We start from the raw sequence: 16,305 nt of genomic DNA, 5'->3' as shown, positions 1-16,305 counted from the left end.
ATGTTTAGAAATGTGTTGAAAAAAATCTCTCTGTTAAACAGAAATTGGGGAAAAATAATAAAGCGGTCTAATAATTCAGGGGGGCTAATATTTCTGACTTCAACTGTATATATTATATATATATATATATATATATATATATATATATATATATATATATAAGTTAATGTAACTGCTTCAAACATCTAAGCTTTAAATAGTACAAGTATGTGCAAATGAAAATACAAAAATGAAATAAATCTACTTTAAAATAGTATTTCTATGCATTTTGTAATTTATTTTTATTTGTTGTAATACTTTTACTGACATTTAAATTTATTTTGGATGATGACAGGGGATGAATGTCCGGTTTAGAATGTGATTGTGTATTGTATTTATATAGCGCATTTATTGTGTATGGCAGTGTTTCACAATTATAAGAGGGGTCTCTCCACACCACCACCATGTGCAGCGTTCACTTGGATAATGCGATGGCAGCCACAGGACAACGGCACCAGTGCGCTTACCACACGCCAGCTATTGAGGAGTGGAGAGACAGTGATAGAGCCAATTTTGAGGATTTGGGTCATGATGGGTAAGAGCCGATGGAGGGAATTTGGCCAGGACACCGAGTTTACACCCCTCAATCCAGTAGAGCACTTTTGGGATGTGCTGGAAATGAGAGACTCGCTGTAAATGTGTAGCTGATAAATCTGTGTGAAGTATGAAGGAATGTTTCCAGAATTGTGTTAAATATGTGGCATAAATAAGCAAGGCAGTTCTAATAGGGGATCAAACCAAGTATGAGCAATGTCTAATACAGTTGAAGTCAGAATTATTAGCCCCCTGTACATATTTTTCTCTATAATTTATGTTTAACAGAAAGTTTTTTTTCCCAACATATTTCTAAACATAATAGTTTTAATAACTTATTTCAAATGACTGATTTGTTTTATCTTTGTCATGATGACAGTACATAATATTTGACTAGATATTTTTCAAGATAGTATTCAGCTTAAAGAGACATGTAAAGGCTTAACTAGGTTAATTAGGGGTAATTAGGCAAATCATCTAGTTCTGGTTTGTTCTGTAGACAATCAAAAAAATACAGAGACCCGGAAGGGACATGCTGGTGGAGTAAAAAAAAAATGGGTGGAGGAAAAAAATTAGTGGGAGAAAAAAAAACAGTGATAGGTAAACATATTAAAAGTTTTTGGGTTGCCTCGCAAATATGCTTCGCGTTCCCTGTTGTTCGACAAACACTTCCCTTCATACAACAACCCTGTTTTTGACAGAATTCTCCCATATTTTACCATTATATCCTATTATTAGGTGTTTTCCCATATTTCTCATATTTTTAATCTTGAAAGCATGTTGAAATTAAAATAAAAATGTCTGAATTCACTTTCTTTCCATCAAAGCTGTGCGTCGATCAGCCCCCCTCATATGCTTCTGTACACGCTATGTAAAGTGACACCTCTTATTCAGAGATTGAACATGAGGGGCGCTGATCGACGCACAGCTTTAATGGAAAGAAAGTAAACATTTTATATTAAGTTCAACATGCTTTCAAGAATAAAAATATAAGAGAAATATGGGGAAATACCTAATAATAGGATATAATGGTAAACTAAGGGAAAATCCCGGCAAAAACAGGTCATGTATGAAGTGGTGTTTGTCGACCAGTTTTGCGAGGTAAGGCAAAACATATTTTTGAGGGAACGCAAGAAATTTAAAAAATATAATTAGCTATCACTCAGTTTTTTTTTTCTCCCACAAATTTTTTTCCTTCCACCCGTTTTTTTTTTTTTTTTCTCTCTCCACTATCACATCCCTTTTGGGTCTCCGTAAAAAAAAAAATAGCTTTAAGCAGCTAATGATTTTGGGCCCTATCATACACCCGTCGCAATGTGGTGCAAGGCCCGGCGCAAAAGTCTTTTGCTACTTTTAGCTCGGCGCAAGGGTCATTTTTTAGGTGTTTGCGCCACGCTGTTTAAATAGCAAATGCATTCGCGCTCAAATGTGCGCTCATAGGTGTTCTGGTCTAAAAAAGCAGGTGTGTTTTGGCGCGAAACTGTAAATAGTCTGATCTTTAGACCAGAACGAGGTCGATCTATTGTCTGGCGCAAAGTGCGCCTGGCTTACACACTAAGATGTAGAGCAATACGCAAATATCTTTACATATGAAAAAGATATAATATATTAAGGATATATATATATATATAATATATTAAGGATATATATATTCTAGCCTACATGAAGATTTAAAAACCCCTGCCTTCATACTTTCTTCATCTCGGGAGGCTTTTTCAGTTCATTCAATTTGCTTTTGTATAATGTTATTATTATTAGCAGTATTATTTATTACATCCATATTTATATTTGTTTTATTAAAAACAAGCTTAGATTTGTCCACCTGTCAAATTTTAGACCATATGGGGCATGGCAGGTGTATTTGGAAATAACTCAGTATTTTGACCACACTTGGTTATTATTGTTCATTTATTCGTTTGCTGGAAATTAGGACTGAATTTAGAAATAGTTTTAAACAAATCTTTACGCTTAACAAATGAAATTAATTATTTATAGGCTAATTGATGTCTGTGAGTAAAGGTTTCCCTATCCACGAGAGCAAAAGCGAAAGTGAACTTACTTTACGTCAAAATGTGCTTATGGCGCGACGCAGCTGGCTCTTAAAGGGAATGGGAGGAAAGGCTCTAACTGGTTTATTCTCAAAACACACCTATAACTCATTAAGAAAATAAACTCAACACTTTTAGACCATGCGCCACGGCGCAAAGCGGATTTTCCCCTCCTTAAATTGGCAAAAATGCGTTCTGACACGCCCTGAAATTGTTTGCGCCCTGCGTTTTGTGATCTGCGCATGGACCGTCAAAATAGAGCCCTTTGACTTTAAAATGTTTTTTTTTTTTTTTAATTCTAGCCAAAATAAAACAAACAAGACTTTCTCCAGAAGAAAAAATATTATAGGAAATACTGTGAAAAAATCCTTGCTCTGTTAAACATCATTTGGGAAATATACAATTTTATATACTGATTCACCAATGTAAACTAATGTGAAACAACGCTAATATTGGCACAAGCAATTGACACAAGCAGTGACTCATAAATGCATTAGAGCACTTGCTATTTCTGACTTTCACACGGTTATCTTGAAAACTGCACAAATGGACATTCCTCTGAATTACTTCCATCAAAAGCTATAATCCAATCCGAAGCATAAAGTAAATCCTTCCACTTAAGCCACGCACATAGCAACGAGAGTTATGAACATTCTGTGGCAAAAAATAAATAAAAAATGCCATGATGTCAAGCCAAACCATAATTTGAACCATCAACTTGAGTTTCCATTATGTGCGACCACTAATCTTTCCATTTCATTTCAATTAGAATGCAAAATATGTCCCCCGTCTCGCTCAGGCCAGTTTGATTCAAACCATGAGCCCTGATTCCTGGATGACAATTGGCTTCAATGAGGCTTTCATATGAAGGAGCATGCTTATTTTTAGCAAATAACTGGGAGAATATCAACAAGCAGCTGTTACATTTGCGGTTCTGGTGAATAAATACTGCTTGAATTATAATATTGTACTAATTTATCATTTAAAGTAAGAGTCATACTACATATAGGCAACTAAATGCAATTAGGGTGGCACTTTAAATTAGGTGGCCTTAAATACAATGTAGTTGCATCAGAATAAATACAATTCAGAATAAATACAGAACACTTCTGATGCTCTTGAGGTGGGATGCAGGCTTCAACTGAATCAGTCAGAGCCCGTTTGTTAAGACTCATTAATTCAATTGATTCAGTCAGAACAAGTTTCTAGTTAATGCTCACTTACTTAGTTGATTCAGTCAGAGCAAGTTTGCAGTTGAGACTCATTGATTCAGTTGATTCAGTCAGAGCAAGTTTGCAGTTGAGACTCGTTGATTCAATTGAATCAGTCAGGACAAGTTTGCAGTTAAGACTCAAAGATTCAATTGATTCAGTCAGAGCAAGTTTGCATTTAAGACTCACTGATTTAATTGAATATGTCCAAGCAAGTTTGCAGACTCACTGATTTAATTGAATCAGTCAGAACAAGTTTGCAGTTAAGACTCAAAGATTCAATTGATTCAGTTAAAAGCAAGTTTGCAGTTAAGACTCACTGATTCAATTTATTCGGTCAGAACAAGTTTGCAGTAGACATTCAATGATTCATTTGATTCGGTCAGAGCAAGTTTGCAGTCAAGACTCATTGATTCAGTTGAATCAGTTAGAGTAAAATTGCAGTCAAGACTCATGGATTCAGTTGAATCAGTCAGAGGAAGTTTGCAGTTAAGACTCATTGATTCAGTTGAATCAGTCAGAACAAGATTGCACTTAAGACTCACTGATTTTATTGATTGAGTTAGAGCAAATTTGCAGTCAATACTCACTTATTCAATTAAATCATTTAGAGAAGACTTGCAGTTCAGAATTAGTGAATGAATTTAATCAGTCAGACTAAGTTTGCATTTGACACTTGCTGATTTACTTAATTCAATCAGAGCTAGTTTGCCGTTAATAATCACTGATTCAATTGATTCAGTCAGAGCAAGTTTGCAGTCAAGACTCATTGATTCAGTTGAATCAGTCAAAGCAAATTTGCAGTCAAGACTGAGTGATTCAGTTGAATTAATCAGAGCAAGTTGCAGTTAAGACTCAAAGATTCAATTGATTCAGTCAGAGCAAGTTTGCAGTTAAGACTTACTGATTTAAATGATTTAGGCTAAGTGAGTTTGAATGAACTGATTTAGTCAAAACAAGTTTGCAGTGAATACTCACTGATTCAATTGAATCAATCAGTACAAGTTTGCAGTTAAGACTTACTGATTTAATTGATTCAGTCAGAGCAATTTTACAGTTTAAACTTAACGATTCAAATGAACAAGTCAGATTCAATCAGTACAAGTTTGCACTCAGTACACACTTATTCAGCTGAAGCAGTCCTAGAAAGCTTGCAGTTTAGGCTCACTGAATAAATTGATTCGGTCAGAACAAGTTTGCAGTTAATACTCACTGATTCAATTGATTCAGTCAGAGAAAATTAGCAGTTAAGACTCACTGATTAAATGATTCTTCTGAGTAAGTTTGCAGTTATTACTCACTTATTCAGTTGATTCAGTCAGCATGTTTACAGGTGATACTCACTGATTCAATTGATTCAGTCAGAAGGAATTAGCAGTTAAGACTCACTGATTCAAAGATTGCAGTTAATACTTGCTTATTCATTAGAATCAGTCATAGAAAGTTTGTAGTAAATATACCTCAATTGAATCAGTTATAGCAAATTTGCAGTCAATACTAAATTATTCAATTGAATCAGTCATTGATTCAGTTTAATCAGTCAAAGCAAGTTTGCAGTTAAGACTTACTGATTCAAATGATTCAGTCTAAGTGAGTTTGAATGAACTGGTTCAGTCAAGCAAGTTTGTAGTGAATACTCATTGAATCAGTTGATTCAATCAGTACAAGTTTGCAGTTTAAACTCAAGGATTTAATTGAATAAGTCAGATTAATAAGTCAGATTCAATCATTACAAGTTTGCAGTTTAAACTCAAGGATTTAATTGAATAAGTCAGATTAATGAGTCAGATTCAATCAGTACAAGTTTGCAGTCAGTACACACTTATTAATACTTGCTTATTCATTAGAATTAGTCATAGCAAGTTTGTAGTAAATATACCTCAATTGAATCCGTCAGAGCAAGTTTACATTTAAGACTTTCTGATTCTATTGATGCAGTTCGAGCGAACTTGTAGTTAACTCTCACTGATTCAAATGATTCGTTTAGAACAAGCGTCCAGTCAGCAATTCACTCAATTTACAAACTAATTCAAATATGTGCAGTTTCTCAGCTTCAGCTGTCCATGATTATGCTCCGAAAATGAATAATGACTTATTTATTGATTAATGCCAAGATTTATTTTTTGTAAATTACCATATTTAGCTCATAACCGTCAGTTGTTGTAAAGTAAATCTGCTGTAAAGGTCTCTTAAAAAATAAACGAACACTAAATTAAAAACAAAATAATTTGACGAGCAAAACTGAATTGGAGTAATGTTATTATAATAATAATTTTTTTTATATATATCCGTAAATTTACGACACTGTTCAGAGGGTGTTTTTTATCAGCTGGAGACGTCCAGTTGTGTTGAATATGGTCTTGATGCGCTTATGAAGCTCACAGATTATAATTCATTTCGAAGTAATTCCCGGATCATCTCCAAAGTCGTGTCTCAACATGTAATGTTTTACTGATAAACGTGAAACTAAGGGTGTTGGTTTCAATCAAGCAGGACTAAGAATTTCCCACAGCTCATTGCCTGGAAGATGAATGATGAGACGGAGGCTGGAGTGTGTTACGCCCTTCATGACACTCTCATTGTTTCCAAAAACATCACATAAATATCACAAAGATACAAAGGAATACGCAAATCTATTGAGTTGTTTAGAGTCTATACAAGTAACATCAATATCTAATTACTGGACTGTAAAAAGTATTCAAAGATAAGTAGTTTTTTGTCTTTTGTCATTCATGTTTTTTTTTTTTTTTTGTGATCCATTTTTTATGTTTTTTCTTCCAACAATGTTTAATCTTGAAAATTTTAGTAAAAAATTAACAATATTTTATCAGTTTAATAATTGGTTAATTAGTTAATAATTTAACAGTTTGAAGTGATATATTGTCTGGGTTTGGTGTTGTAAATTATGCTACGTGTTTCAAAGCCACGAAGATCAGCAGGTCTGTTTATAAGCTGACATTCAAGAAATGAATCGACTTATTTTCGTGGCTTTGAAATGCCCCAGTGTCCCTTTGTGTTTGCAACCGGTAAACAATGGTGAAAACTCATGACCTCCACAACCAATCATTCATTCATTCATTTTCTTGTCGGCTTTGTCCCTTTATTAATCCGGGGTCGCCACAGCGGAATGAACCGGCAACTTATCCTGCATGTTTTTACGCAGCGGATGCCCTTCCAGCCGCAACCCATCTCTGGGAAACATCCACACACACATTCACACACTACGGACAATTTAGCCGACCCAATTCACCTGTACCGCATGTCTTTGGACTGTGGGGGAAACCGGAGCACCCAGAGGAAACCCACGCGAAGGCAGGGAGAACAATCAAACTCCACAAAGAAACGCCAACTGAGCCAAGGTTCGAACCAGCGACCCAGCGACCTTCTTGCTGTGAGATGACAGCACTACCTACTGCGCCACTGCCTCGCCCCCTCCACGACCAATCAATTTGACATTTTGACATTCAATTTGACAAAAAAGCCCCTAATTTAACCAAAAATATCTCTAAATGTTTTACAGTAATTTTTGGTGATTTCAAATTATATTCAAAACTTAGAAAAATGACAAACTATCTCTTTAAATTAAAAGTTTGACTTTCATTGTAATTACTTTATCATTAAAGACAAATAACTGACAATTTTGTTTTTTATACAGGGAAATTACAGCATTATTTATACAGTATTTTTTCTGTTATTTTAAATTATATTCAAAAGTCTGTAAAAATTACAAACAATCTTTGTAAATTAACAGCTTGACTGTTATTTTATGTACTATATAATTAATGACAAATTACAGCAATTTGTCTGTTTTATACAATAAGATAAGTTTTAAAGTTTTTCCTAAGTTATAAATTTTATAAAATAAGTTACACAGTGTTTTTTCCTGTTTTTTGAAGTACACTTAAAATTATGTAAAATTAAAATAATAAATTGTAATTACATGCTCAGTAAAAAAAAATAAAAAATCGTAAAAAAAGGTCAATTGACTGGCAGCTACGGCTGCCAAACAAAAACCATACAATTAAGGTAGAATTGCTTTGCTGAAATAAAGTGCAAAAAATAAATAAATCTACAGATATTTTCATTAAAATGTTTACAGAAAAACACTGTTATTTTATAGAATTTTCCCAGATTATTACAATCAAATCCGTTCCATAAATTTACACACTAAGAGTTTTACAAAGAAACACTGTTATTTTACAGACTTTTGTACAGAAATCAATTTTGGGATCCTGCCGCACAACACGACATGTTTTTAGTTATTTTAAGGAAAATAATTATTCATTTTAAATTATTGGTTCTTATCTATTAAGCTTTAAATAATCTAGCTCCAGTTTATCTAACCAACCTTTTGTCTCGCTAAAATCCAACCCGCTCTTTAAGATGTCAAAACTAAGGGCTTCTGGTAGTACATAGAAAAGCAAAGTCAAGCAAAGGTGGTTGAGGTTTTTCATTTATGGCTCCTAAACTCTGAAAAACCTTCCTGATAATGTACGAGGCTCATATACACTCTCGCAGTGTATTTTACTTAGCAAAGCATACACCGTGTACCACTGTGCATCACATAGTGGTATGATACATGAATGTGCCCCACGCAGATTTTTGCATCTTGTTTATATACACTATGAACAGCAGCTATGCTAACTATTCTCTTTATTCTCTATTTCCATCTGGGGATACTCATATCGAGGCCCCCAGAGACTTTGCAGTGCCACTGATCCGATTCAAGACCCACAACCATAATTAGCCACAGCCAAATCACCCTGCAGCCCAAGACCGGCTACTCACTGAAGCTAAGCAGGGCTGAGCCTGGTCAGTACCTGGATGGGAGACCACTAGGGAACACTAAGTTGCTGTTGGAAGTGGTGTTAGTGAGGCCAGCAGGGGGCGCTCAACCTGTGGTCTGTGTGAGTCCTAATGCCCCAGTAAAAGTGAAGGGGACACTATACTGTCAGTTATGAGATGAGACGTTAAACCGAGGTCCTGACTCTCTGTGGTCATTAAAAATCCTATGGTACTTCTCGTGAAAGAGCAGGGGTGTAACCCCAGTGTCCTGGCCAAAGTCCCTCTATCGGCCCTTGTGATCATGGCCTCCCAATCATTCCCTTCCCCTTCCGAATTGGCTCTATCACTGTCTCTCTACTCCACCAATAGCTGGTGTGTGGTGAGCGCACTGATGTCGTTGTTCTGTGGCTGTTGTCACATCATCCAAGTGGATGCTGCACACTGGTGATGGTGTGGAGAGACCCCCCCTCATGATTGTGAAGCGCTTTGGGTGTATGGCCATACACAATAAATGTGCTATATAAATACACATTACATTACATTACAACAAGATGATCCCAATGTTCCTATAATCCTGGACCAGGCCGTATTCTGAGCAGCGAGCATGATACTGCTTCTTGTGACGCTCCAGGGTCTCGCTGACATCCAGCTTCTCCAGCCTCTGGTACCAAGACTGCAGCTCTGCACAAGACGTTTGGCCAGAGGAGAAATTGTCGTGCTCAACTGAGCGTGGTTTCTCTCAATATTTTTTAATTCTTCACTTTCAATTGGTGAAGTTTTTTCCTCGCCGCTGTCGCCACTGGGACTTGGATTTGCTCTTCCGTGTTTGGACTCTCAGCAGTGAATATTAAACCACACTGAACTGAACTTAAAATCTGAAAACTGGACTGACATGGTTTCAATTTACTATAATTTCTTATGTGAGACTGCTTTGACACAATTTACACTGTAAAAGCGCTATAGAAATAAAGGTGAATTGAATTGAATTTAATCTTCTTATACAGACATGGTGGATTCACCTGATTTTTTGATAAATGGGTTGCGGATACATTCCTTAGCAGTTTGCGGGTCCTTCCCTGGGCCTTTTCCCCTTCGCAAAGAAACTTTCCAAAGACACCTGTTTCTTACTCATTTTGCTGCTTGTGGGTTAAATTTGGGTGCTCAAGTGATGTAGTCAAGAAAATACGGTCATTTTTCAAAGAAAGATTTTTCAAAATAAAAGATCACTCAGACTAATAAATGAAGTGGAAATAATTAATGATTTCATTTGGGGCCTGGTACCAATTGATCCACAGATCGGTGGTTGAGAACCACCTGTCTACAGAATAAACCATTGTTAAACAATGACTTGACTGATTACCCTAACTGGCCTAATTGACCTACTTATGCCTTTAAAATGCACTTCAAGCTGAATACTAGTATCTTCAAAAATCTCTAGTAAATTATGGCAAAGATAAAAAAATAGAGTTATTAGAAATTAATTATTAAATCTATTATGTTTATAAATGTGTTGAAACAAATCTTCCTTCCGTTAAACAGAAATTGCAGGAAAAATTTACAAGGGATTTAACAATTCAGACTTCAACTGTCCATCCGGCTTTCCACGCGGCAGCTCTGTATAGGAAAAGGAAAAGGGAATTAGCCTGCGGGAGCCGTTTTGCTGAAACGCTTATCTAGGATCAGAATAGCCCAGTGCTGAACCCACGCTTACCCTCAGCACAGCACAAACCTACTTGCTGAGCCCCTGCCCGAGATTTACACCACACAACGCCACTGAATGCTGGAGACGGAGAGGGGAAAGAGAGATAGAGAGATGTGCTGCATTTATCAGAGATTTTCTGTGCCTACGTCCACCCACGTCTTCTCTCTCTTCCTGATCATTCACCTCGTCCATTCTGTTGCGCTGATTCTCTCTTCCTTAAACCCCCTCTTATGGAAAACACCGAGATATTGATATTGCAGGGATGACTAGGTCATCCAATGTTTGCACACACGCACAAACAGCCAGTGAGTATTTGGATATGGAAGCCATGATGAAACATGCTTACGATAACACCTTATTTTAATTTGGCATGTCAGATTAGCAGGTTCCCTAAAGCGCTAAGTAGTCATGACAGTTTATTTCAAGGCTATTAACAAACGGTTAGCTAAGACTTTTAGATTAATAAACTAAAAAATAAAATAATAAAAAAATTTGCTACTTGTTAACAGTTATTAAGGTTATAGTTGGGTTTAGTTAATAGTAGTACTTATGTGTTACCAGAAAATTTGTTAACTAGTGAAATTACATTTCTTCTACATGCATACAATTTTGACCTTACGTTAATAAACATTTGAGTCTTTAGTCACCAGGATCTGCTTATCATAACATGGATGGATCTCCAACTGCCGATGTTTTGATCATAAAAAAAGCCTACTCTACAAATTAATTAGTTGACTTTACTTTAAAAAGTGAGTAAACCTGTTGCTTTTAATGTGATAAGTTGACTTTACTTAAGAAAATTGAGTAAACCTGTTGCTTTTAAAACGATTAGTTAATTTTACTCAAGAAAAGTGAGTAAACCTGTTGCTTTTAAAGCAATTAGTTGACTTTACTTAAAATAAGTGAGGAAACCTGTTGCTTTTAAAGCAATTAGTTGACTTTACTTATAAAATTGAGTAAACCTGGTGCTTTTAAAGCGATTAGTTGACTTTACTTAAAATAAATGAGTAAACCTGTTGCTTTTAAAGCGATTGGTTGACTTTACTTAAAATAAGTGAGTAAACCTGTTGCTTTTAAAGCGATTAGTTGACTTTACCCCATGGTACCCCGATGTCATGAGGAAATTGGATTTTGTTTGGAAATGAAAATCGGGTTGACGTCAGAACCCATCGTCAGGCCGACATCAATGTCCAACATCCAACCTAAAATCAACCAAAAATCAACGTCTAATCATGTTACATCTATTAGACGTTGGATTTTGGTCACTTTCCAACACAGCCTAAAATTACCCACATATCAACTTAATTTGACGCCGTTATGGGACGTCAAAAAAACGTCCTTAGACACTGGCTAGACATTGAATTTTGCTCACAAGACATCATGACCTTAATCTAACCTAATATTAACATCTTATGATGTTGTGTGGCTATTGGGATTGTTTTTAAAGCGATTCGTTGACTTTACTTAAAATAAGTGAGCAAACCCATTGCTGTTTAAATTGATTAGTTGACTTAATAAATTGAGAAAACTCCTTGCATTTTTTAAAGCTATTAGTTGACTAAATTTAATAAAGTGAACAAACCTGTAGTCTGTCAAGTGATAAGTTGACTATACTTAAGAAAGCAAGTAAATCTGTTGCTTTCAAAGAGGTTAGTTGACTTAAAAAATTGAGTAAACCTGTTACTCTTAAAGTGATTAGTTGACTACTTTAAAAGCATTTGTATTGTAAAGATCAACAATTTGTATTATTATATTTTGTATTTCATGAAATAAAATAGGGATGCACCGATATGGATTTTTTGGCCGATACCGATAACCAATAATTCTTCAGACTTGGAGGCCGATAGCCGATATATAGAGGCCGATAATTACAAATATTTCAAAATGTTATATTTTTATACAGCAAACTTCATAAAAGCTGAAACTCAGCTCTTTTGAACTGAATAGTCTATACCCAAAGCAAAAAAGCTATGATTTCAACATTGCAACGTGATTATATAGACCTATATTCACGATTTCACACAAATCAGCATGCAAAAAATACATTATTTCATTTTCTTCATAGCAAATGAACATGCAAATTGAACGTGTGGCCCGTATGCTGGATTCAGTGACCGGTGCACCTAGGCTCTCCCCTGCTGATCTGTGAAGGCTCAAGGCTGTCAAATCTAGGTGTGTGTGTGTGTGCGCGGGGTGACATCTCTCACGCGCGCTCGTTATAATCAATATGAATATTCCTATCAAACTGAATGCAATCTTACATCAACAACACATGGAAAGCAAAGCGTTGATAATAACAAATAATCATATTAGATCACAAACAGCTCGACAAGTTTTTGTTTAGCACGTCACGTGTGCAGGTCAGTTTGATGTGTGTGTATGTGTGTGTGTGAAGAGAAGAGGGAGAGACAGAAAAGAGGACCGCTTTTTTTCGCAATGAGACCAAGTTACACGTGTCTTCGTTCATTCACCGGCTGCAACTAAAAGAGTTCACCCTGAAACTAATATTATTCGGCCTTGGAGTAATAAGTGAATCTCCCATGCTATCTTTACCACAACAAAGAGAGCAGGAAAGGCTTACATATGTAATATTTTTTCCTGAGGTGATTTGAAGCAAAATACACAATGAAACTCAATCAAACACAACTACAATGATGAGGAACGTGGTTACTTACTGAGTTTTAACAAACAGCAATACCACGTGAAGAAAGGATGGACTTTGAGGGAATAATCAGTGTGAGGGGAGCTCCATTATACTGCACTGGGCAAGTCTGAACATGTTCCGCCCACGAGTGCACGGCACGCAGGTCTGTACAATTTCCTAAATTTATCGGCATAATTTAGACATCGGACCGATAACGATAATCTTAAAAATAGCATTCATCGGCCGATAACGATGTGGCCGTCGATATATCGTGCATCCCTAAAATAAAATATTTTTTTTTAACTTTTATTTTGTTTTTTATATTTTATGAAAGAAAAAAATTCGGAAACTTAGCGCATAATTCAGGTCTGAAAGGAATACATTTTTAACTGTAGATATCCATGTTACAATCTGCTTCTTCCTCTCACCTCCCATACTGTATCTCACATCTCATATTATGCCAGAATATGCAAATTCTGACTCATGAGCTGGAATACCCCTGACACAATAAACTAGCCGGCAGAGCCATGATCCTACCGGATGAGCAAACTATTCCAAATAAACGACTATCATTGTGGAAATACCTTGGATATGCGTTGGATATGACGCATTGCAGGCCTGCTGTGAGCTCAATGACGACATTCAAAACACATACGTGCATTCAAACAAGCGCGCAATCACTCAGCGAGGATATGAGTTTTACAGCCTGAGTGGGTAAAAGGTCAAACTGAGATCTGAGAACAATGAGACGCGGGGACAGTGACACCGAGGTTGACCCGGGTGACCAACGCAACACTTCTAGATCGTTTTCATCTAATTGCTTGCTTCCGCTGCAGCCAAGCCAAATAAAGGGCTTTCCGTGTTGCCCAAGATCCCTGCACTCCCTGACAACACACCCACAAACACAGCAGCATCACTAAGGATGTACTCATTGTATGTTGTGAGTAATAGTAGTCAAGGGGGATGTTGAACACAATGTAAAGACGCATGTTCGCTTGTGCGGCATGAATCCAGAAAGTCTCCTGGGTTGTTAGTCGGCCTCTCCCAGATTCTCAGGTCGGAGCTCGGAGGAATTCCTTCCGTTTCATTTCATTTTGCCTCTTTTTTTTTCTGATCTGCAGTGAAACCTGCTCTGTTAGGTGTGGTGCTGAGATTGTTTGTTCAGAGGGTTACGCTCTTAAAGAGATGTCCTGACCTTTCCATAGCACAACCACACACCTTTCAACACGGCAGCGCAGTTTTTGTTCTGAAAACATTGGGAGCAGTGATTTGCGATCTTTCTAATATATTATACCGAGCAGTGTTTTTGTTGTGATTAGATCACGTTACTGTATGTCTGGGCGACTACTTTATTCTACGTCGGAGAAGATGAATTGCTAGGCAGTCATGTTTTATTACAAAACACCTTTAAATTATTACAGTTGAAAGTTGAAAAACATATTTTAGGTGTGACGAGATGAAGTCACTGGTTAAAGTGGATCTTATGTATTTATGTCTGGATAGGTTTAAGCATTTGGAAAGGTTAGGGTCAGGTGTGGTGGTATGGGTAGGGGATGAAATCTATCCCCTTGTAGGCTAATTGGCTGCTAACATAAAACTGGTTCCCTGGATAAAATCCCTATAGGGTTTTCCCATAGGCTTTTCGAAGATTGCAAATAATAAGCTCTGTGTTTAAACACTGTTCATTACACTTACATGTTTTGTCCAGCCGGATAATCCTCACATGAAAATACAACTTTCAGCACTTTTGGATTGAGAGATAAACCTACACTGGTCTCACGGTTCGATTCGATTATCATGCCATCGATTCAGTTCAATTCGATATCTCGGTGCATTGACGATGCTCTCCATACACAATTTTATATTTTACTTTACAGGCGCTGCTCGCCGATGAATGACACTGATAAATGGCAGTGGCGCAGTGTTGCCAGATTGGGCAGTTTTGGATAGGCATTTCAGCGAGTTTTGGATAGCTTTTTGGGCTGGAATCAATCAGATATATCTGGCAACACTACAGCGCTGATCACATGATAGTCCATACCTGTCAACATTGGGATGTGAAAATAGGGGATATGCCCACCATAAGGGACCCCATCCAAACCCCCAACCCCGATTAGTGATTAGTTGACCTCACTTAAATTGAGTAAACCTGTTGCTTTAAAAAAGCGATTTGTTGACTTTACTTAATGAAGTGAGTAAACCTGTTGCTTTTAAAGCGATTAGTTGACTTTACTTAACAAAGTGAGTAAACCTGTTGCTTTTAAAGTGATTAGTTGACTTTACTTAATAAAGTGAGTAAACCTGTTGCTTTTAAAGCGATTTGTTGACTTTACGTAATAAAGTGAGTAAACCTGTTGCGATTAAAAGGATTAGTTGAATTTACTTAATAAAGTGAGTAAACCTGTTGCTTTTAAAAAGTGATTAGTTGACTTTACTTAAAGTGAGTAAACCTGTTGCTTTTAAAGCGATTAGTTGACTTTACTTAAAATAAGTGAGTAAACCTGTTGCTTTTAAAGCAATTAATTGACTTTACTTAACAAAGTGAGTAAACCTGTTGCTTTTAAAGTGATTAGTTGACTTTACTTAATAAAGTGAGTAAACCTGTTGCTTTTAAAGCGATTTGTTGACTTTACGTAATAAAGTGAGTAAACCTGTTGCGATTAAAAGGATTAGTTGAATTTACTTAATAAAGTGAGTAAACCTGTTGCTTTTAAAAAGTGATTAGTTGACTTTACTTAAAGTGAGTAAACCTGTTGCTTTTAAAGTGATTAGTTGACTTTACTTAAAGTAAGTAAACCTGTTGCTTTTAAAGTGATTAGTTGACTTTACTTAATAAAGTGAGTAAACCTGTTGCTTTTAAAGCGATTAGTTGACTTTACTTAAAATAAGTGAGTAAACCTGTTGCTTTTAAAGCGATTAGCTGACTTTACTTAACAAAGTGAGTAAACCTGTTGCTTTTAAAGTGATTAGTTGACTTTACTTAACAAAGTGAGTAAACCTGTTGCTTTTAAAGCGATTTGTTGACTTAACAAAGTGAGTAAACCTGTTGCTTTTAAAGTGATTAGTTGACTTTACTTAACAAAGTGAGTAAACCTGTTGCTTTTAAAGCGATTTGTTGACTTAATAAAGTGGGTAAACCTGTTGCTTTTAAAGCGATTAGTTGACTTTACTTAAAATAAGTGAGTAAACCTGTTGCTTTTAAAGCGATTAGTTGACTTTACTTAATAAAGTGAGTAAACCTGTTGCTTTAAAAAAGTGATTAGTTGACTTTACTTAAAGTGAGTAAACCTGTTGCTTTTAAAGTGATTAGTTGACTTTACTTAATAAAGTGAGTAAACCTGT

At 36.2% G+C, this 16,305-nt stretch overlaps 1 protein-coding gene across 4 annotated transcripts in view; it reads right to left on the bottom strand.

Annotated features, from left to right (window-relative positions):
• The window catches only part of rhobtb2a (Rho related BTB domain containing 2a), a 290,373-nt gene that overhangs the window by 50,153 nt on the left and 223,915 nt on the right, over positions 1–16,305 (bottom strand). The gene's annotated exons all lie outside the window — the stretch shown is intronic.

This window comes from Danio rerio, chromosome 8 (genome assembly GCF_049306965.1).
Source record: "Danio rerio strain Tuebingen ecotype United States chromosome 8, GRCz12tu, whole genome shotgun sequence".
Taxonomy (NCBI): Eukaryota; Metazoa; Chordata; class Actinopteri; order Cypriniformes; family Danionidae; genus Danio; species Danio rerio.
The sequence above is the reverse complement of the archived record's forward strand: the minus strand, read 5'-3'. Positions and strand labels throughout refer to the sequence as shown.